This window comes from Triturus cristatus, chromosome 6 (genome assembly GCF_964204655.1).
Source record: "Triturus cristatus chromosome 6, aTriCri1.1, whole genome shotgun sequence".
NCBI lineage: Eukaryota > Metazoa > Chordata > Amphibia > Caudata > Salamandridae > Triturus > Triturus cristatus.
The window spans coordinates 1,396,193,811-1,396,215,501 of NC_140589.1; the positions used below are offsets into that span (position 1 = coordinate 1,396,193,811).

General features: G+C 47.6%; 1 protein-coding gene across 7 annotated transcripts in view; it reads left to right on the plus strand.

The window, feature by feature from the left end:
* RALGAPA2 (Ral GTPase activating protein catalytic subunit alpha 2) overlaps positions 1–21,691 on the plus strand; it is a 1,855,355-nt gene that overhangs the window by 1,013,774 nt on the left and 819,890 nt on the right. The window lies entirely within an intron of this gene.

Genomic DNA, 21,691 nt, shown 5'->3' on the forward strand with positions numbered 1-21,691 from the left:
CACGTGGCGATCAGTACACACATTCACTCGCCATTACTGTTTAGACTCTGACACACAGGCAGATGCTCAGTTTGGGCAAGCCACATTGAAATTTGTTTGGGTGATCTAATCCGTAAAATGTTGTATTTCATGTACTTACACTGCTACTCGTCTGGAGAGAAGTGGGTATGAGCTTGCTATTCTATTCAGTGCTTATGACTATTGAGGAGTATCCCCTGGAAGAGAAGGATAAGTTACTTACCTGTAATCCTAGTTCTCTTCCAGGGGTATACTCATTAAAGTCATAAGCAACCCTCCCTCCTCCCCAGACGAGTTTTGACAGTATGGTATTGTTTTCGATTTTCCTGCCATGATTCCTCTAGGTTTGTACACCGTAAAAAAGAACTGACCTAACTGTCACCTTTGGTGCATGATGGGAGCAGGGGGCTCCTGGAGGTCTTAAAGCACGGTGTCCAGGTTCTTGGAATCCATAAAGGCAGGGTGTCAGTGTTTTTTGATACTGTGACGTTTTTTCTTCTATGCAGCCTATGAACGAATTGCCTGCTATTACTTGCCTTTTCTTCTGAAAATAAAGGGCTGTGTTGAAACACTATTACAGTGTATGTTCTCTATTGCAGTGTTTATATTGGAGATTATTTTCTCTTTCTAAACAATCCATGTAATTTTGGCATATTAGCCTATTTGAAGTACATTAGGCTGCATATTTGTGTATGTATACATGTATGTTTTGGAAGTACTCTGTACTTGTTTGTCTAAACATACACATATATATATGTATTTTTATATATGCTCCGGGATTCCGCACGTGAGCGGGCATTATTCATTGCTTATGACTTTGATGAGTATACCCCTGGAAGAGAACTTATCCTTCATTGCCTACGGTAACGCCTTATCTGGTAGAGACACGATCTAGCCGCAGATTCCTTACCGGCCCACCCATCCTCCCCGCTCTGCAAACCGATTTATAGGTACAGGGCTATTCCCTTTTTAGGGCCTTGGTTCCATTCACCAGCGGTCAGTGTAATTTGTGGTTCTGCGCTCCTGTGGTGGAAAATCACGAAAAGAAACTGACGTCTGAGCGATGGGGTTGCGCCTAGATAGGCACAACGTATGTCTCTTCCGCCGTGGATGATGCTGACGATGCCACAAGGAGCTGAACAATGGCACCTTCCGGCGAGCAGGAATACTGCTCCTGAAAAATGTCCTGATCCAGTCTGACGCCTGGGTATAATTCGAAGGAAAGGAATCCGCGACTAGATAGTGTTTACCAGACAAGGCATTACCGAAGGTAAGTAGCTTCCAGAATCAAACAGGTTTACAATTCCTAGCAGTTATTGAGGATATACAAAATGTCCTGCACCACTTAGTGACTGAAGACAGGTAGTGCTGCACCATCGCCACTTAGGCTCTGAGACTACCCAGGACTCCAGCCAGATACCACTCTGGCAAATCTGGGATGGGCACAGTGATTGCGCACCTTGGCACACCGATGAGACTGGAGTTGATAACTGGAGCGGCAGATAAAAAAAATTAATAATATTGACTTGACGTACATTAGTTCGCAATGGGGGCCAGAGGTACAAATGGGCAAGAACGAAAATAGTAGTTTTGCAGCGTGAATCTTTCTGGATTCACTATGCTGTGCATTATTCCGCGGTCTGGTGGTTGGGTCCGGAATCGTAGTCTTTCTTTTGTCTTTTTTTTTTGTAGCCCAGGTGGGCGTCGACGTCCCACCATTTGGTGCACTTCTCGTGACGTCGTCATGCTTCCTGCAGAAGTTCCACCTCGGGGAGCCATCTTCAGATTCTTTTTTCCGCCGTTGGGTCTGTATCGTCAATGTGAAGCTCCAGAGTTTTTTGCGAAAAAAAAGAAGAAAGAGCACGAGTTTCATCGAAGAAGAAGTTGAGGAAGACTACAGAAGGAAGATCAACGAGCCGGGACGACGAAGAAGGAGGAGAACCTCGATCTTCGATGTCCAACGGAGAATGCGCACTGAGGGACACTGAGCGCAGGAGTGGACAAGAAACCCTTTAAATTCTGCCGTAACTGCCACCATAAATACGCGCAGAAGGACCAACACCCAGTCTGCAACCTTTGCCTGCCAGTCGACCACGAGAGCAAAGACTGCAACGCCTGTTCCGCCTTCACACCGAAGACACTCCGGGTGAGAGAGAGACAGAGGAGAGCCAACTAGAACATTGAGGGCAAGGGACAGGCCCCGACGCTGTACGAACTGGGCCTCTCCACCGACGATGAAGACAAAGTCGCCGAGGGACCAGATGACTTCACGGTTGCAGAGACCGATAAGAAAACGTTTGATAAGGTAGGAGAGACGTCGAACACTAAACCCTCGACAGGGCCCTGAAAAACAGAGTCAGACTCTCGAAAAACAGAGTCAAAGTCCTCGAAAGGAACACCGGCGCCGAAAATTTTGACGGCCGCGAGTGGATCCAAGGACGAAAGGCACGGCGGATCCTTCAAAAAGGACTCCCAGGTGCCTAAGACCGGCGAAAAGCAAAGGTCGTCGAAACAAGGCCAAGAACTTGGGCGCTCGACTTCGAAAGATAAGGTCCCGTCGACGAAGGCTCCGTCGAAAAGACCAGCGCTCGACGCGGAACATGCCTCCGAACTGGAAAAGAAGAAGAGGAGGATCGAGGCAGAAATGGAGGCATCCTACAAAGGAAAAAGGAGTTCGACGAAAAGATGAAAAAATTCACAATCCCAACGATACCACCGTCTATCATCGTTGAAGTCGAGGAAAAGGAAGAGTTCAAGGCCGAAGAAATGTCGAAGACTCCCGGAGATGAGGAAGAGGACCCTTATGATGAGGGAGAGGAATAAGAGGAACAACAATCGTACTACGGCTCGGCGCCGTCGACGACACAGGACCTGGAGTGGCAGGACCTCGACGCCGAAAATCCAGAAGAGCCCGTGGACACTTACCCTTCGAGGCCTTCGCCGACAGATGACATTGGGGCTTACAATATGGTTGTCAAAAGCGCAGCAGCAGCTTTTGGCGTTAAGCTGGAGGAAGAAAAGCCAAAGGCTGACTTTTTACTGGAGGCACTGCTCCCCATCCAAACGAGGAGCCAGTTCCTCCCCATGCTACAGAGTGTCATGAACCAGGGGAAGGAGGTGTTCAAGGACCCAGCTACATGTAGGTCCATCACACCCAGGACGGAGAAAAAATATAAACACTCCTCCCAGGACCCTCCATACATCAAAGGGTCCGTCACAGCGCATTCCATCATCGCATCTACTGCCAGGAAAAGGGCTAATGTCCCGGCTACCTCTGGACCACCACCAGACAAGGAAAGCAGGAGGATGGACCTGACTGTGAGAAAAATTGAGAGAAACGCGGCGATGCACTGGCGCATGGCAAACTCAAATTCCCAACTGAACAGGCACCAATACCAACATTGGGACGAAAGGGGGGAACTAATCAAGCACCTCCCCGAACAATACCAACAAAGAGCTTCGCATCTAGTCGAGGAGGGAAAAAATATAGCGCATTCTTGCCTTAAAACAGCCCTGGATGGAGCAGAAACATCAAGCAGGTTGATGGCAATAGGAATAACAGAAAGAAGGCAATCCTGGCTCAGGATCTCAGGCTTCAAGCAAGAAGTCCAGAACAACATCCTGAACACCCCTTTCAATGGAGAAACGCTGTTCGGAGCGCCAGTGGATGAAAAACTTACACAGCTCAAAAAGGAGAATGAAACGGCAAGATCCATGGGGGCACTGCAATTCAGAGGGATGCGTAGAGGTACCCCAACACGGAGACCTTATGGAAGGGGAGGAAACCAGCCGGTAACGTCACACCAGACATTCCAGCAGGCCCATCAAGGCGACAATCACGGACAGCAGGGGCAGCAGAAACAAAACTGGCAGTACCAGCCTCGGGGCCAGTCCTTTCGCAGTAGGGGGAACGGACGAGGGCAAAGACGAAGAGGGGGAGAACAGCCCGCCTCGAAGTGACTTTGCCTGTAGAGGAGTGCTCACCCACAAGATCCCTCCGAGGGTAGAGCACAGAAGATCCAAAACAAGAGGGTTACTCAGACCAAACGCCAAGGAGCATGCAACACCGGTTGGCGGCAGGCTGAGACATTTCCTTCAGGAATGGCAAAACATAACAGACAAGTGGATACTCGACATCATACAGTTTGGGTACTGCATAGAGCTGGAAAGAAAGCCACCAAACAAAAAACCAAAGAGAAGGGAACACTCAGGACAGGAGCTAGTGCAACTCGTAGAGGAAGCACAAGAGCTACTCCAAAAGGAGGCCATAGAACCAGTACCATTGAAAGAAAGGAACAGGGGAGTGTACTCAAACTACTTCCTGGTACCAAAGGTGGACGAAACACTAAGACCCATCCTGGATCTACGGTTCCTAAACAAATACATAAGGACGCAGAAATTCAAAATGACGTCCCTACAAGAGGTACTTCCGCAAATGAGAGACGGGGACTTCATGTCCACCGTGGATCTCAAAGATGCCTACCTGCACATCCCAATGAACAGGTAGCAAAAACATCTGTTAAGGTTCGCCATCAACAGAGAACACTACCAATTCACAACCTTGGCATTCGGACTAAAGTCCGCACCAAGGGTTTTCACAAAATGCCTGGCGGCAGTGGCAGCGTACCTGCGGCGGGAAGGGATTCATGTGTACCCTTATCTCGACGACTGGCTAATAAAGACAAGTTCACGCGAAAGATGCGAGGAACACGCACAACGGGTCACAAGCACGCTATCGAAGCTGGGATTCTCAATACACTGGGGGAAATCCTCTATGGAACCAGAACAGGTGAAGATCTTCCTGGGGGCTCAGATCAACACCATACAGGGAACGGTGGTGCCCAGCGACAAGAGACCACTGGCCCTGCTGAAGGAGACGCGCCTCAGAAGGGGCGAGCTCTGACAGTGAGAACAGCGAGCAAGATCATGGGGATGATGGCGTCATGCATTCACCTAGTTCCCAATGTACGCCTACAGATGAGACCGTTCCAGGAATGGCTGCAACAGCAATGGTCACAAGCAAGCGGAAGTTGGGAGGATCTAGTTGTTGTAACGCACGCAGTGCAAGAAGAGATAGCATGGTGGAACAAGGAGAACATAACTATAGGGAGGCCCTTGACACCACCAAGCCCAACGGTGACCATAACCACAGACGCATCCCAGATAGGATGGGGAGCACATATGAACAAGCTCAGAGTGAGGGGTCTGTGGACTCCAGCAGATGCGGTCAGACACATCAACTACCTGGAATTGAAGACCGTATTCCTAGCCCTGAAGACCTTCCAGAAAAAACTGTACAACCAGAAGGTGTTGATACAAACAGACAATACAACTACTATGTTCCATATCAACAAGCCGGGAGGAACACATTCAATTCCCCTATCCAACCTGGCTCAGGAGATTTGGAGATGGGCCATCCCACTCAAAATAGACCTGCTGGCCATACACCTACCAGGGAAGGACAATGTGGAAGCAGACTGGCTCAGCAGGCAGACTTCAGCATCCCACGAGTGGGAGCTCAATGGACAGGAAACGCAAAGGCTATTCGGAAGGTGGGGTACACCGACAATAGACCTGTTTGCAACACACCAGAATGCAAAATGCCAAAACTTCGCATCCAGGCAACCAGAAAAACAATCCCAGGGGAATGCCCTATGGATAAGTTGGTCAAAAACATTTGCCTACGCTTTTCCACCAATACCACTGATACACAGGTTACTCAACAAGAAACAGACACTGAGCGCTGGGGTTGCGCCTAGATAGGCACAACGTATGTCTCTTCCGCCGTGAATGATGCTGACGATGCCACAAGGAGCTGAACAATGGCATCTTCCGGCGAGCAGGAATACTGCTCCTGAAAAATGTCCTGATCCAGTCTGACGCCTGGGTATAATTCGAAGGAAAGGAATCCGCGACTAGATAGTGTTTACCAGACAAGGCATTACCGAAGGTAAGTAGCTTCCAGAATCAAACAGGTTTACAATTCCTAGCAGTTATTGAGGATATACAAAATGTCCTGCACCACTTAGTGACTGAAGACAGGTAGTGCTGCACCATCGCCACTTAGGCTCTGAGACTACTCAGGACTCAGTGATTGCGCACCTTGGGACACCGATGAGACTGGAGTTGATAACTGGAGCGGCAGATAAAAAAAATTTATAATAATGACTTGACGCACATTAGTTAGCAATGGGGGCCAGAGGTACAAATGGCCAAGAACGAAAATAGTAGTTATCTGCATTTCGTTTCGTCTCTTAGCCTGGTAAATAATTTATATGCGAGCCTTAGCCTGACTGTGGTCGATCTGTAAGAGGGTGTAACATTTGTTTGGAATCCCTCTACAACTATCCTCATTGATGATGTGATGTGGAGAATCTGGCAAGCAGGCACAGTTTTTTTTCTCTTGAGTTGAATTATTGTGAGTCTGAGGTCATTGTGTGTTGTTTCAAAGCCGGCACACTCTGCTCCACTAAGCATTGTGCTTTGAGAGCCTTATGATGCCTCCTTTAGCATGTATACTGTACTGCTGGTTTTACAACTATTTTTTTGTTAAAAAAATAATTATTTCAATATAGCTGGGAATGCCAGCTGATCTGCCTTCTGAGCCATTAAGTTTATTTGAGGTGTCGGAGTCAGGATTATTGCTTCACTAACCATGGGAGATGGGAGAAAAAGTCTCTCAGGTAATCAAATATTTGATTTTCGTTTAACCTTTCAGTTTTCGAATATGCTCAAAGCAGTCAATATATATTTTAGTTTTCTCTATTTTTCTACTTCAACATTGTGGTATTATGTGGCTGCAGAGAAGATCTCAGAATTACATAAAACTGACATTTGTAATCTGATTGGATACTCTATTTAAATTGATAAAAAAGGAGATATTCCTATTGAACTAATGACATTTGCTAATACTGTTGATACTGAACCGTAAGCATTTCTGTTGGATTAAAGGTACTCGTGTGCTTTAAAGTCTTTCGGTTGCTTGATATTCCTGCTGGTGTATGTGCTGCGAGGCGCTTTTCCTGGGTCTGCCTCACTGAAAGCTGTCAGGCGCGAACATTACTGCAATCCGAGCTCTTTTGAGTGTCATCATGAACTTGAATCTGAAAATCAATATTTGAGACAATGAGGGCGCTGCGAATGGCACAATTGATAGAAGCAGCTTTAGCCCTTCCTTCGGTTGAGAGTTCCATGCTGAGAATCTGATCAAAAACAGCTCCCTGGTCGCGGGGCGCTGATCAGAGCCAATCACGGCCCATTGATTGATGGGAGCTCAGCTGCGCCCTTTAAGTTGCACAGACTCTTTCCACCCAGTCTGACACCCGCTCCGTGGGTCCAGGTGATTTCATGGCCAGTTAGCCACTGCCTATGTGGCCGGCTCGTTACACAGACTGATGGGGGGGGGGGGGGGGGGGGGGGGGGCGGTGACCCATCGAGTGTGGGAACAGATTTAAATCTCAGTTCTCTCTGTGTGTTTTATTTAGTTATTTTTTGTAAAGTGCTACATGTCAGCATTTAGTGACTTCAAGTGCATTATTTACAGTTACAGTGCCACTATAACTTGTACTCCAAGATGTAAGCAGTGATGGATAAATGTGCAAGCATGCGTTAATAAAGTTCTTAGCACACTATTGTAAGTGGTGGTATGTAAAGATGGTAGAAGAATACCTCATGGTTGACGGCTTGAGTAGTCGACCTCGAAGCTGGGGAACCGGGTTCTAGTCTCGGCATCCTGTGATTCTGGGCAAATCACTTAATCTCCCCGTGCAGAACAAAATTTACCCGTCTGTCTGTAACGTAACTGATGCTCATGTAAAGGGCTGTGATACCTTTGGGTCGGCTTTGCGCTATATAAACTCCCAAATGTTTTTTGGGACCACTCCAACATCTGCAGTCTTAATCAGTAGTGGTGGGGGAAACGATTTGCATCAAGGAGTTTTGTGCAGAATACCCGGACATCTCTGCCGCTCTCTGAATGGTGCGCATTGATTGTGTTCCTAACCCTTGTCAGCTAAGCATGGACGCTTTGTGCGAACCTCAAAGACCCAAAACACGACCATTCAAGTTGTCAGAACAGCGTAACACCTGAATGATCACTGGGGATTGTGTCCTGGGCCTCCTTTGTCATTTTGTGCTCCAAGCAACTCTCTTTATCCCTTCCTTTTGTTTGGGTCATGGCAAAATCCACCTGGATAGGTGGGCAGGTGATGTTTGAAACCCCCAGGGGATGGGGGGGGGGGGGGGGCGGTGCTGTCCCAGGCCAGGAGAAGACAATGTGGGGTTTTAAGTGCACCGCCGCCCTAGCACAGGTTACTTTTTTTTTGTCCTCATTGTGCAATAAGTTATAGTTGAAGTTTTCGGGGGCCATTGACGGTCCTGTTCCGGCCTGTATCTGCCCCTTATATATGATCTGGTGTAGGGGAGATTTTATCTACGAATTGTCAGGGCACCTTTATTTCCACTACCAATAAACCTTGTCGATGGGGGGGAGCTAGCCATCCTGGCTACTCGTACAAGTACTTTACTTGTCGGTTATTGCTGTTGCTTAATCATTGGACATCCTTTACGCCAACAGGTTCTTTATGTTGCCTGATTAAACTGTTCCCAGATTTCCCAGAAACTATTCCTTTTACCTTACCTCCCACTTCTGTCCAACCTGTTTACCCTTTGAGCAGATGCCAGCCATTCCCATTTTGTAGGAGGGATAGGATTTATCTATTTAATACAAATTTCCCTTCTGGCAAGCAGTATTATTAGAAAAAGGAGGTCTTCCTGTTTTTTTTTATTGAGCTTGGGAAGCCTTCATTATTATGACCCACCCCAAAAATCACGAGGTCTATGCATACCTCTATTAGTTGATCAAGCAGATTCGCTAAGGCCTTACCTATTTCATCCCAGAATTTCTAGAGCTGGGGGCACTGCCGGAACATGAGCATGCCGTCCGCCCTCTCTTCTCCGCATTTTGGGCAACTTTTCACCTTCTGTCCACTAAATTTGGATAACCTCTTTGGTGACCAGTACACTGTATGTGTGGTAAACAAATGATTTTTCCTTAAGGCGGCAGATTTTACAATGTACCAACATTTAGTCATAGATACTTGCCATCTGTATTGGACATCCAGCGTCGGCAGTTCTTTCCCCCAGATCGCAATATGTACTGTGAATCTTCTTTTCCAGCTGATATAAGGGCCCAGTACCAACGTGAGACTTCATTTTTTTGAAGTCCCGCCTTCCTGTTGTTTTTTCTTTAATTCTCTATTCCTTTTTCGATTCCTCCCTGGCTCTTCACCCAGCCTGATAGTTGGTAGTATTTAAACTTTGATAATGTACCATTTGTTTTGATTACCAGTTGGTCCCAATCAATGGTGTTACTATCCTCTATCAGTTGACCCCATTTAGTTATTCCTCCTTCCATCAGTGGGATTGCTAGCCTGTCCTTGAGACATTCTGGGGTCTCTGGTGAATCCCATATTGGAGCAAATTCACTGTAGGACGGTATTTTCAGCGATCTCCTCACTTGGTACCACAACTTTGCTGCTGATAGCAGGATCTTCAACTTAACCTTTTTAAAGTACTTTGGGTGACCAAATTTATACAAAAAAGCTATTTCCTTCTGCGTTATCCATTGCTTGTAGGTAGGCAGGATAGGTCTCGTATTCATTTAGTAATACCCTCATGTGCTTGAGTTGGAATGCTCTACAGTATTCTAGTATGTCGGGGCTTGCTATCCCACCTTGCTCTTTTTACCTCCTTAGTTTCTTCCAGGCTATCCTTGCCCCCTTTGATGCCCATATGAGGCTGTTTAGCTCCCCTTGTAGTTTTTTTTTTATCAACTCCTTTTTAAATGCCAATGGTATGGAGCTAAAAATATATGAAAATTTAGGTAAAATTGACATTTTTATTACGTTTTAATCGCCCCATGAAAGTCAAAGGTAGACCCCCCAGACCTTAAGGAGTTTTCTGACCTCTCCAAGTACCATGTTAAAATTTGTGTGGGCTATATTATCTGTAACTTTTACTAATTCCACGTCCAGGTAGTTTATTTTTTTCCTTTAAAAGGGGGTTGTTGCCACCGATCCTGAGATCGCAGAGGCGTTCTATCAATTCTACGAGACCCTATACACGGCCCAATCCCTGCCCAAGAGTGGCCCAGCCTGCTATCTTCAGGGAGTCGCCACGGCCAAACTTTTACCAAACCAGGCGGAAGAGCTTGAAGCCCCATCCGGTTGGAGGAGGTCATCTCTGCAATCTCCCGTTTGAAACTCGGCCTGGACGGTTTCACCTCCGTTTTTTATAAAAAGTTTTGCGCAGTGCTAGCCCCAGTTCTGGTACGGGTTTTTAATTCGATTGGGTCTACCCCGGCTTCCTCTCTCCCGCCCTCCATGCTAGAAGCGTTGATAACGGTGATTCCTAAACCCGGTAAGGATAAGCGCCTTTGTGGTTCCTATCACCCTATATCCCTTCTTAACGTGAATTTAAAGATCTTTACTGGTATCCTGGTGACCAGACTCTTTCGTCATCTCCCCGGGCTGATTGACCCGGATCAGTCCGGGGTTGTCCCCAGACGCCAGTGCTCCGACAATACCAAACGGCTTCTCCATCTATTGGACAGACCGGAACGCATCCCAGCGAAACAAATGATTCTCTCAGTCGACGCTGAAAAAGCGTTCGATAGGGTCCACTGACCGTACCTCCGGGCGATCCTGGCCCACTTCTGCCTTCCAAGCCGGTTCATTGATGGGGTATTTGGTGGCTACGCAAACCCTACGACCACAGTGCGGGTGAATGGGATGGCTTCAGCTGCCTTTCCTATATGTAGGGGGACAAGGCAGGGGTGCCCGCTGTCGCCGCTCCTGTTTGCCCTTTACATGGAGCCCCTGGTTCCAAGGGTTCGAGATGATCCTGGCATTAGAGGGGCGCGTTTCGGGGGGTTGGAACACAAACTCAGCTTATATGCAGATGATGTAGTGGCTACATTGGAGCACCCTAGGGAATCCTTACCAGCTTTCTTGGACGAGCTGAACGGGTTCGCCCTTGCCTCGGACTTTAAGATGAATGTGCACAAGTCACAAGCCCTGGATCGTTCTTTAGGGTCTGAGACACTGGGGTTGCTACACCATTCCTACCCGATCCAGTGGGCCCGCAATTCCATTTCCTACCTAGGATTGCAAGTCTCCGCTGCTATCAAAACCATCTGAAAAACAAACTACACGGCAATCCTGGGACAAGTCCGTGATTCCCTTATGAAATGGAGGCCACATTCTCTTTCCTGGTTGGGCCGTATAGGGGCTGTGAAATTGGTGATACTGCCCCAAATTCTCTACCTGTTCCATACGCTTCTACTGGTGCCGCCGACAGGGTCATACGTTCAATGCAACGAGACATAGAACGCTTTGTCTGGCGGGATCAGAGAGCTCGGCTGCGTCGGGAAATTACCTATAGAGACCCGGTGGAGGGGGGGGTTGGGAGTCCCTGACCACCTAGCTTATTGGCGGGCGGCTCAAATGAGCGCTGGTGGAGTGGTCCCGCCCGGAGTCTGAGAAACACTGGTTATTTATGGATAGGTCCCTTGCTGGCCAGCCTTTATGGGAGGGGGGGTCCCCCCTTTCTCACGCGCATGGGGCCACCTCGCAATTTGTACCTTTCTGAGGTGACTCGTCCCATTCTGTTGGCCTGGGACAAGACTGCGACTTTGACGCCCAGATTCCCGGTCTATGTTCTCCTGGGCCTCCCTAACGCCATTACTTTTCTTCTTTTTTTACTTTGTCTTTGATTGGACAAATATAGTAATACGATTGCCATGGGGGCGGGACTTCAATGTTACAGTTGATCCCACACAGGACCGGTCACACCCGCGACCACATCACTACTCCCAGTCACAAGCCGTCCTCAAGATGTTAATGGCTGATTACGAGTTGATAGATGCATGGCGTCATAAACACCCAGTGCGACGGGAGGGTACTTGTTACACTACGGCACGGGCGTCCTGGTCCAGAATTGATGCTTGGCTCATCACCAAGGGTTTAGTCCCATGGGTGACACATGCCTCCCATCTTCCTCGGACGTATTCGGACCACTCTCCAGTATTGGTCGCTATAACCCCCCCACAGGTGGAATCTCCGTTTCTACTTTGGCGCTTTAATCCACTCTCTCTATTAGACCCAGTCTTCAAGCAGGAACTCGAGCAGGAGATAGAGGAATTTTTCCCTGGGAATGAGGAGTCGGTGTCGCAATACTCCACTGTGTGGGAGGCTTTCAAAGTGACCATACGTGGCTTGTGTATTGCAAAGAGTGGGGGAGTTTTGAGAGATATTCGATCTACTTTGCGTAGATTGGAGACGGAACTTAAAAACATTGAGGAGGAATTACAAAATAGCCCCACACCGGCATTGCAGGCTAGGATGCGCGATGTGCTTAATGACTACCAAGAGACAGCGGAACGCGAGTGCAAATACAAAGGGAAATATTTTAGGGCACGACAATTTGGGGAGGGGGATAGACCTGGAAACACGCTGGCGTTCTTAATTAGGCCACCACAATTTGCAAACATTGTTCTTGAAGTGGAGGATGAGGATGGTCACAGACATAGCAGCACGGCCGAGATAGTGGAAACGTTCCGTAGGTTCTATAGAGGGCTGTATAAGACGCATAGAGATCAGCCAGTAGACTTCTCCCCCTTTTTTGAAGATACGGCGATCGCCTGGTTGGGGGATGGGCAGAGAGAATTTCTTCTGAGACATCATGAGGATGAAGAAATCGTATCGGCTATAATGCAGTTGCAATCCGGAAAAGCGCCGGGTCCGGATGGCCTACCGGCCGAATTTTATAAAACTTTCCACCACCTGCTCATTCCGGTGCTGCGCCACGTATATGAGGAGGCTCGGGAGACCGGTATACTACCTCCTTCAATGCGAGAGGCGCGTATTATATCCCTACCTAAACCAGGGAAGCCCCATGCCAACTGTGACTCGTATAGGCCTTTATCCTTAATAAATGTGGACGCTAAAATCTTAGCCAAATTGATCGCTAGCCGGATCAGCCCCTTATGACGGCATTGGTGCTCCCTGATCAATCGGGCTTTGTGCCCACTAGAGGCACGTCCCATAACTTGCGTACACTATTCGCGGTCCTACACGATATAGACCCTGATCTTAACGCGGCGGCTATATTTCTCGATGCCACTAAGGCGTTCGATTCCCTCAAATGGGACTACCTCGCGTTTGTTTTACAACGAATGGGATTTCCACCCCCCCCTTCCTGGCATGGATCAATTTGTTATACGCCGGAGTCCGAGCTAGAGTGATGGTGAATGGAGTTCAGTCGGCTCCCTTTGCGATCACACGGGGTACCCGGCAGGGATGCCCCCCTGTCGCCAATGCTATTTAGGTCTCGCTGAGCACAGCGCATGCGATGGCTTAGAGAGACATTTTGTATGTGGCTTTTTTAAGTGCTGCTGGCTGGCCAGCAGCACTCAGGAACGCCATTAGCACGTCATCGTGATCACTTTCGCTTTCACAGCGATCGCGATGACTTTCGTAGCATTTGTCGCGCGCGCACACAACTCCCGCTCCTCCCCCACCACATATTGGGTCTCGCGGCCCCGCGCGGCCAATGCTTGTTTCTTAGTAGACACCACAGTATTGCACAAGACAAAAATATAATCATGTCCGATAGATTTAGCTACTCGTCGCATTGATTATTCTTTTTACTCAACTCAACTCTCTCGCGACCAGCTGTTCCCCACATCTGCGTCAGATGCAGGGACACTGACTGCACCACAACACCCCATGACAATGGCATAAAATAACTGCTGTCTCCTTCAGCAAACCTCGAAATAGACTGCGTTAACATGCGCGAAAGCTCTGCTGTGCCATACGTGATTCTTACATTATGTTAACCCTTGACCAGTCTTCCGTTCTCGATAACAGGTCTCTCACACCCCAGTCACCTGGGTTACCCCACTGTTATCTCCCTGTTGGTTAGGAGGAGAGACAGACATTTGGCTTCACAGCCCCAGCAGGTAGTTGAGCCGTGTTTAGCTTGAGGACGGTCATTGCTTTGGATGTTGCCGTTAATTGACCTCTGGAGGTGTGGGGGGTCCCTCGTCCCTTCACAGACACCCCCACCCATTTTGACAGTCTAATCCCACCGCCTGGTGGGCAGACTCCAATCCCTATCTTCAAACAGATGATGGGAAGCAAATGTGGCTCTAATTGCCCCTTGGGTAAGGTGCAGAGAGTGTCGAGGGATCACAGAGCCGGGCAGGGAGTCTTCAGCAGTCTGATGCCCCGAGCCTCTCCTCACACTCATTCAGGCAGTAATAACTTCCTTTCAGATCTTAAAACACTGCCAAACCTAGTACACACCGGGCACCTGGAGGGCATGTGGGGACGTGAAGAGGGCACTGGTCTAGAGGGCAAGTATGTTGCCAGAGAGACCGAGCAAGGGAATAACAGCAACTTAAAAAAACTGCTAAATGAATGCCACGGTTCTGCTGTTTCCAAGTGCTGCACATAGATATCAGATGTCACTGTTATCCAAATGATGGTACTCACTGTACCGGCCTCGAAAGGATGAAGGCTGAGTGTACCTTGCCTGAATTTAAAAAATCATTACCTCCGGAGCAGCATCGTTTATCAGTAGGGAATGTTCAGCTCACTGTGCAAGACTTTCTGCCATTAGCAGTTTGTGGTACTCAATTTGCCCACAAATCACGAATGATCATGTACTGGTCTGGCTGGCAGGACATGTCAGACGAGTGCTGCTGAGGGACGAGGGCCATAACAGGCGATACATCAGATTCTGCCCCCGCTACCCTGCCTCGCAATGCCACAAAGGAGCAGGTGAGGAAGGAGGGACACCTTCCGCCATGCACTCGGCTTTCTGCTCCTAATGCAACTTCAAAACTCACCCCAGGCAGGCGCCAGTTGGGGCACTCCAGGGATGCTATGCACCTTGCGATGTAGCTCTGGTTCCCTCCCATTAACCTTTGGCATGCAGCCCTGTCATCGTCAGATAGGGCGACCTCTGCTTACATGAAGGAAAAGGTGAGCATTGAAACACCACGCATGGAAGGTGTGCGTCTCACGCCCCTTTTGAGCTCGCCCCCAGAATCAGCAAATGTGACTCATGCAACTCCCCACCAAAAAAAAGAGACCTCTAAGCCCCCCTTGCCACCCCGCCAAATAAATTGGCTGCAAGTGCTACCACAACTAAACATGGAATGTTGGATCCCTACTACCCCTCCCCCCGCATAATAAAGAGGACTCGCGGGTGGTAGTGTGTGGAAGTGGCTTCACAAGTCTCAACACTTTACAAATAACATACCGGACTTAGAACAACTACTTCAGGGGAAGCCCAGCAAACCAGTAAATGTAACAAGCATTGGCATAGCCAATAGGTCTCTCTTTTGGGACCTTATAAGTATTTAGTTATGCAGCACAATATCCTTGGTGCAACAACAACTGTTGCATGGCAAAACACTTATAAGCTCCCAAAGGCGAGACCTATTGGCTATGCCAATGCTTGTTGCTATTGCCATCGAGCCTTTGGCGGCTAAAGTCCGGCAACATTACCGGGAGTCTGCTTTGATATACCCAGAGAGGCAGATTCTGATCTCCCTATACGCGGATGATCTGACGTTATACCTGCGGAACCCGGCGGTCAGCCTTAATCCCATTCTCCGATTGCTCATCAGTTTTGGCCAACTATCTGGAGTAACTGTGAATTGGGGGAAATCTCAAATATTCCCACTTACCGACACCACATCGGAGTTCACCCCGGAGTTCCCTCTTTCATGGTGTTCCGATACTGTCACTTATCTTGGCATTCGGGTCTCTCGCTGCCGGGAAGAACTGATGCGCTCCAACTATGGACGCGCACTCGATCTTATTACGGATAAGATCTCCAGATGGATCGCGATGCCTCTTTCCATGGCAGCTAGAGTATCATTGATCAAGATGGTACTATTGCCAAAGCTACTCTACCTTTTTACCAACATCCTGTATGCTCCTAGCCGTCACTTTTCCAAAAGTATCAAAGCTCAGCTGATTAGATTGACGTGGGGTGGAAAGCAACCTAGGCTGGCTTGGGATGTCCTTACTCGGCCGTTTGAGTTTGGAGGATTTGAAGTCCCAGACATGGAACTATATTTTCTATGCGCCCAGGCGCATTTTGCGGCTTACTGGATGCACCCCCCCTTACAAGCCCCATCTGGCAATCGAAGATGGGTACATGGCCCCTACACCATGTACAGCATATTTAAGTACTACGGCAGTACCTCGACACCTAGCATCTACAACCGTACAATGTAATACTAGTGCCTGGCGTGAACTGGTGCACAGACTTAAAGGCCCGATACTTTACTCGCCTTTGGCGCCTTTACAGGGAAGGCAGGACCTCCCTCGTCAGATGGGGCATGCTGTTGTATGCTGCTGAAACTGTCGTGTCTTACTTGGGGCCAATTGTATGTAAATGGTAAGTTTAAAAATAGTGAGGACTTCTTTGGTGCCCAGTCCCCCACCCCTTTGGAACGGTTCTATTATGTAAGGCTTAGGCAAGACGTGCGTTCACTTACTCAGTGCTTCCCTTTGGAACCCCCTATAATCCCTCCCTTACACACTCTTCTACAGCACACTCCCCCGGAACATGTAGTGTCGCGACTATATTGTTCGACTCAGGAGGAATGGGAGAGGGGACCGGGCCCAGCCAAGGGTAAATGGGAGGCAGAATTGGGAACTTCCATCACGAAGGACCAATGGTCCTACTGTTGTCGCCAAACGGGTGTCATATCCGCCAATAGCAGATTACGCCTTATCCATTATAAATATGTTCACCACCTATACTATACGTCGGCTAGGCTACACCGATTGCAATTATGAGACACTGATAGCTGCGGGGCGGGAGAGGCTGACTTTGGACACTTGGCTTGGAGTTGCCCGCCGGTGCGGGAATACTGGAGGGAGATGCTGCATGCGCTTGAGGAAATGGCTGGAGTGCATGTGCCTGACGACCCTCTCACTGTGCTATTGGGGTATACGGAACGAGTTCCAATCAAGATACGGAGATATGTTTCCCTGGCCCTCCTGATGGCGAAGCCACGAATAGCCTGTCGATGGGGGCGGGGTCGAGCTCCCAAGTTCAAGGACTGGATAAACGATCTCACATATTGCCAGGACCAGTTACACACATATGCTGAACTAATGCCACCCTCCTCACGCACGAGAGATATCTGGGCCCCTCTTCAAACTTATCTCTTGGCACACACTGATACGGGGGACCCTGACACAGATCCTGGCCGAGGGGAGATGGTGAGAGGCGGTGGGGAGCAACGGGGGGACGATGTGGGGCTACCGGGCATGGAGGTGCAGAGATGACTTTATTGTGGTGTAGGGATGTGAAAGGAATTTCGGAGGGACGGCACTATGGGGATGATTGACGTGCGGAGACTGATTTGACAATGTTTTTGTATAACAGGCGAAAGACGGGGTTGACACTGATTTCTTGATTTGGTGTTTTGGGGGTACTTGTTTGAGAACCTGAGTTGATTATCACCAGTTATGCTTTCCCACCTGACGCGGCCGGCCCCTTAGGGTTGTAGGCGGCTTGCTATGTTCACTTCCCCACTGTTCTTGGCAAAGAATGATATATACCGCAGTGCCGGCCCTTTGGGAAGTAGGCACCCAGCTGTGTCAGTTCTTTATGATGTCAATAAAGGTTTGTTAAATTAAAAAAAATTGTAATAAGATTGCCGGGTTGCACCTCGATGACCATAGAGCACAATGGCTCGTTCGTCATTTTCTCTGTTTGAAAACGATAAAAGAAATTTAAACAAAAGAGGGTTGTTGCTGAGATTGTTCCATTCCATATTTCAGACTTCGACTGATTAATCAAGTATCCTGAGACCCTCACATATTGATCTAGGATATCCTCTATAGTCTTGAGTGACCCGGCCAGATTGCTGGTAAAGATCATTAGGTCATCCGCTTATAGGGCTACTTTTTTCTCCCACCCCTGATAGAAAAAGGGGGCTATTTCCAGATTACTCCTGAACTTGATTTGATTTGGATTTGATTTAATATTTCTAAAGCGCGCGATTGCCCATGGGCGTTTTGCACTGTGTCCGATGCAAAAGAAAATCTGGCCATGCATGCTTTGTCTAGGCGTTAAAAAGCCACGTTTTTAAGGCCTTCCTGAAGTGCAACAACAAGGGGCTACATTTTATTGCGATTGGTAAAAGATTCCAATCCTTGGCTGTCCGAAGCAGAAAGCTTCTCCCTCCCCACCTCACCTGCTTGATTTTGGGAATTTGCAGCGTTTTTGAGTGGACTGACCTTCGATTTCTAGCCGGTACGTAGCATTTCATGTGGGTTCTCAGAAACTGTGGTCCTGTCCCATGTAAGGCTTTATAGGCCAAACACAGCGATTTAAACCTGATCCTTTTCCCTATAGGAAGCCAGTGGAGACTACTCAATCTGTGACCAACTGGCTCAGATCTAGGAACTTTGAGCACCAGTCTTGCGGCAGCATTCTGCAGCCGCTGGAGCTTTGCTAGGTGTTGGACTTGTATTCCTGACTATAAGGCTTGCTCGCTAGAGGTTCAGTGTATAAGTTGAAAAGCAGGGGGGAAGGGGGCAACCCTGTCTGGTTCCTCTCTTAATAGTTATCCTTTCCGTGAGATTGCCGTTTACCAAGATTCTAACCGTAGGTTTTTTGTATCATTGTTTTATAGCATCTTGGAATGTTTCCCCTAGGTTATACTTTCCTAAAACTGCGTTCAGGAATGACCAGTTGACTCTGTCGAATGCTTGGCTGCATCGAAGGTGATAACTGATAGGGGAAGATCCTTGTGCGTTGCTATGTCTATTTCGCCAATCACCTCATGGGTCAGCTCTTGAATTTGTCTCCCTTGAATGAATCCTTTCTGGTTTATGTGGATTAAGTGACCTGCTACTCTACCAAACCTTTTGGCCATGATTTGAGTGTATATCTTGTAGTCGCTGTTTAGGAGTGATATAGGCATTTACAACACACATTTCCCCAGATTTATCCCGGGTTTCAGGAGAATGCTAATTATTGCCTCATTCAATGAGTCCGGAAGATCTCCTTTCGCACAGAAAATGTAATTTATCAGCTCCGTCAGAGGAGGAACCAGAACGTCTCTAAGTTTAATGTAGAGTTCATTAGGTAGTGCATCTGGGCCAGTGGCTTTCGCTTTCATTAGACTCCTAACAACTTCCTCTACTTCCTCTATTGTGATTTCTCTGTTGAGGTCTTCCCTTTGTTCTTGCGATAGAGTTGGGAGGGCTAACTTCTCTAAGTACCGATTGACTTGGTCTATTGATGGAGAGGTGTCTTCTGTATAGAAATTTTCAAAAAAGTTCATAAAAGCCTTCTCTATCACTGAATCTCAGTACTTGGCTCCGATTGATTTTCGACCTGAATGCCTACTTTCTTGTTCCGGGTTTGATCTGTTTTTGTTTTCCAGGCAAGCATCTTACCACACCCCTCCCCATATTCATAATGAGACAGTTTAATTGCCTCCCATTTATTCCTAACTATGCCCTCTAGGGTGTCTGCCAGGGCTACTTTCTTCGCTTTCCTTTCTGCTTCTATTCGAACTACCTCTTGTGGTAAAGACTCTCTCGCTAATTGTATTTCTAGGAGTTTTATTTCTTCTTCCACCCGGCTAATTATGCTCTTTGTTTTTTTAGTTTTATGTGCCACAGACTAAGTATTCTCCGTCTAATAACTGCCTTATAGGCATCCCACGCTACTTGTCTTGAGGTTCCTTCTTTATTTGCTATAAAGAACTGTTCTGTTTCTGTTATAAGAGCCTCTATGTTTTGGGGATCAGAGAGAATGGTACGGTCCACTGTCCACCTTGCAGGGGCTACAGCAGGCCTCATCTGAAGTTGTATCTGGACAGCTGAATGGTCAGACAAATGAGCTGGCAGATGTACCACACTTTGTGTACAGCTAATCAAACTCCTGTCTATCAAAAAGAAGTCTATTCTAGAGGCGTGTCCCAGTTTTTTTGTTATGAAAGGTGTAACGTTGGGCCTTATCTCCCTCTCTTTCCAGATATCAACTAGCCCCATCGCCTTAAAGCATAGGCCTTTCCACTCCCTCATTTTAGAGAGATTTGCGGCGTTTCTAGATGGGAGTCGATCCACCTTTGGATCTAAGATTATGTTAAAATCTCCCCCATAAGGTTACTTTTGGAAGCTGGAGGTGGTGTGCTGATCAACTTTCGAGACCCACCCACCCACACTGAGAAACAGCACTGTTGCAGCACTGTTGCAGTGCGGGATGGCAGGGGAGGCATCTAAGAAGGGGTACATTTGTTGATAAGAAGGTACACCGGCAGGGCGGTGTGCAGGAGGAGTGCCACTCAACTGGGAATGCCTTATAGCAGGGTAAGTAGGCCGGAAGGGGGGGAGCAAGTGGAGTCAGCCCTTGCAGTCCAGACCCGCCATATGGCAGGGCACAAAAATGGACAAACAAGGGAGCGAGTTGGTGCCTAACTCTAGGGAAAGGCTACAACCCCACGCAATCAGCGTGAAAACCAACAGGGAGCTTTATGACCCCATAAAACGGCAGGTATGATGGCCTGAACAAATGATGGCCTAAACAAACTAAGAGGTGTCACAAGCATGGCAAGCAGATAACAGAACGTGATTGTGATATGTCAGAAAGGATTTATGACCTGTCAGCCGTTGTGAGTTATGACTTATGACTTGTCATGTGATTTACAAACCTGTCAAAAATGATTTATGACTGCCAAATGGATTTATTAATGAGCTGTCATGTCTATGGTTTATAATCTTGTCAAAATGATTTATGATATCCCGTGACGTCGATTCATGGCCTGGTCATAGCAGGCTATGACCATGGTACTGTAACGCAAAAAGTAAGTCATACATGTTATGCAAAATAAAATGCGGCCAACATCTACCACAAGAAACAAGACGCACACTTGTTTGGCAAACTATTGGAAAATGTGTGTAAAGCATGACATGCATTGCAGTTTTGGGAGTGGGCCCAGTGTGGGGGTTATGGAAATGGAGGACTTTGTTGACGTTTTTATCAAGCACGATTTAACAGCACTAAACTAAGAATGAAGAATTTGAACAGTGAATGAAGGAACGGTTGTACTTAATGAATACTCCTAGATCACTGTTTGTAGGGATTTACCTTGGATTCCAAGCTTCACATGCATGTTTACTAAAGGCAGTAGCAGGAATAAGCACATTTTTTTTGTATGAATTGGGAACACATACAAATCTGGTAGGTGTGCAGTCGAAGTGGGTTTCTCTGCTGGAAACAAACATCCCTATGAAGAAGCCAAACATATAAATAATCGATGCGCAGTGGAACACGTGGAAATGTGTGCCTATTACTGTACAGCATGTGGAACTATTTATGTATTTTAGTGCTCATGAAAATGAGACTTGTACATTTTCTTGGGTTCTGTTGAAATTCTGAGAACTCTACACAAGTCAGCAGTTTGCTCCTAATTTAGTAGTATCCCGGGGGTCAAAATATTTGACTTTTTTTCATAAAGCATTTATGATTAAGGCTGTATGCATTTATATTGTCGTTTTAATGAAACGCATCTCTTCCAATTAACCCCTTCGCCGCAGGGGGGATGGGGCTCGTCACGACTCCGCCC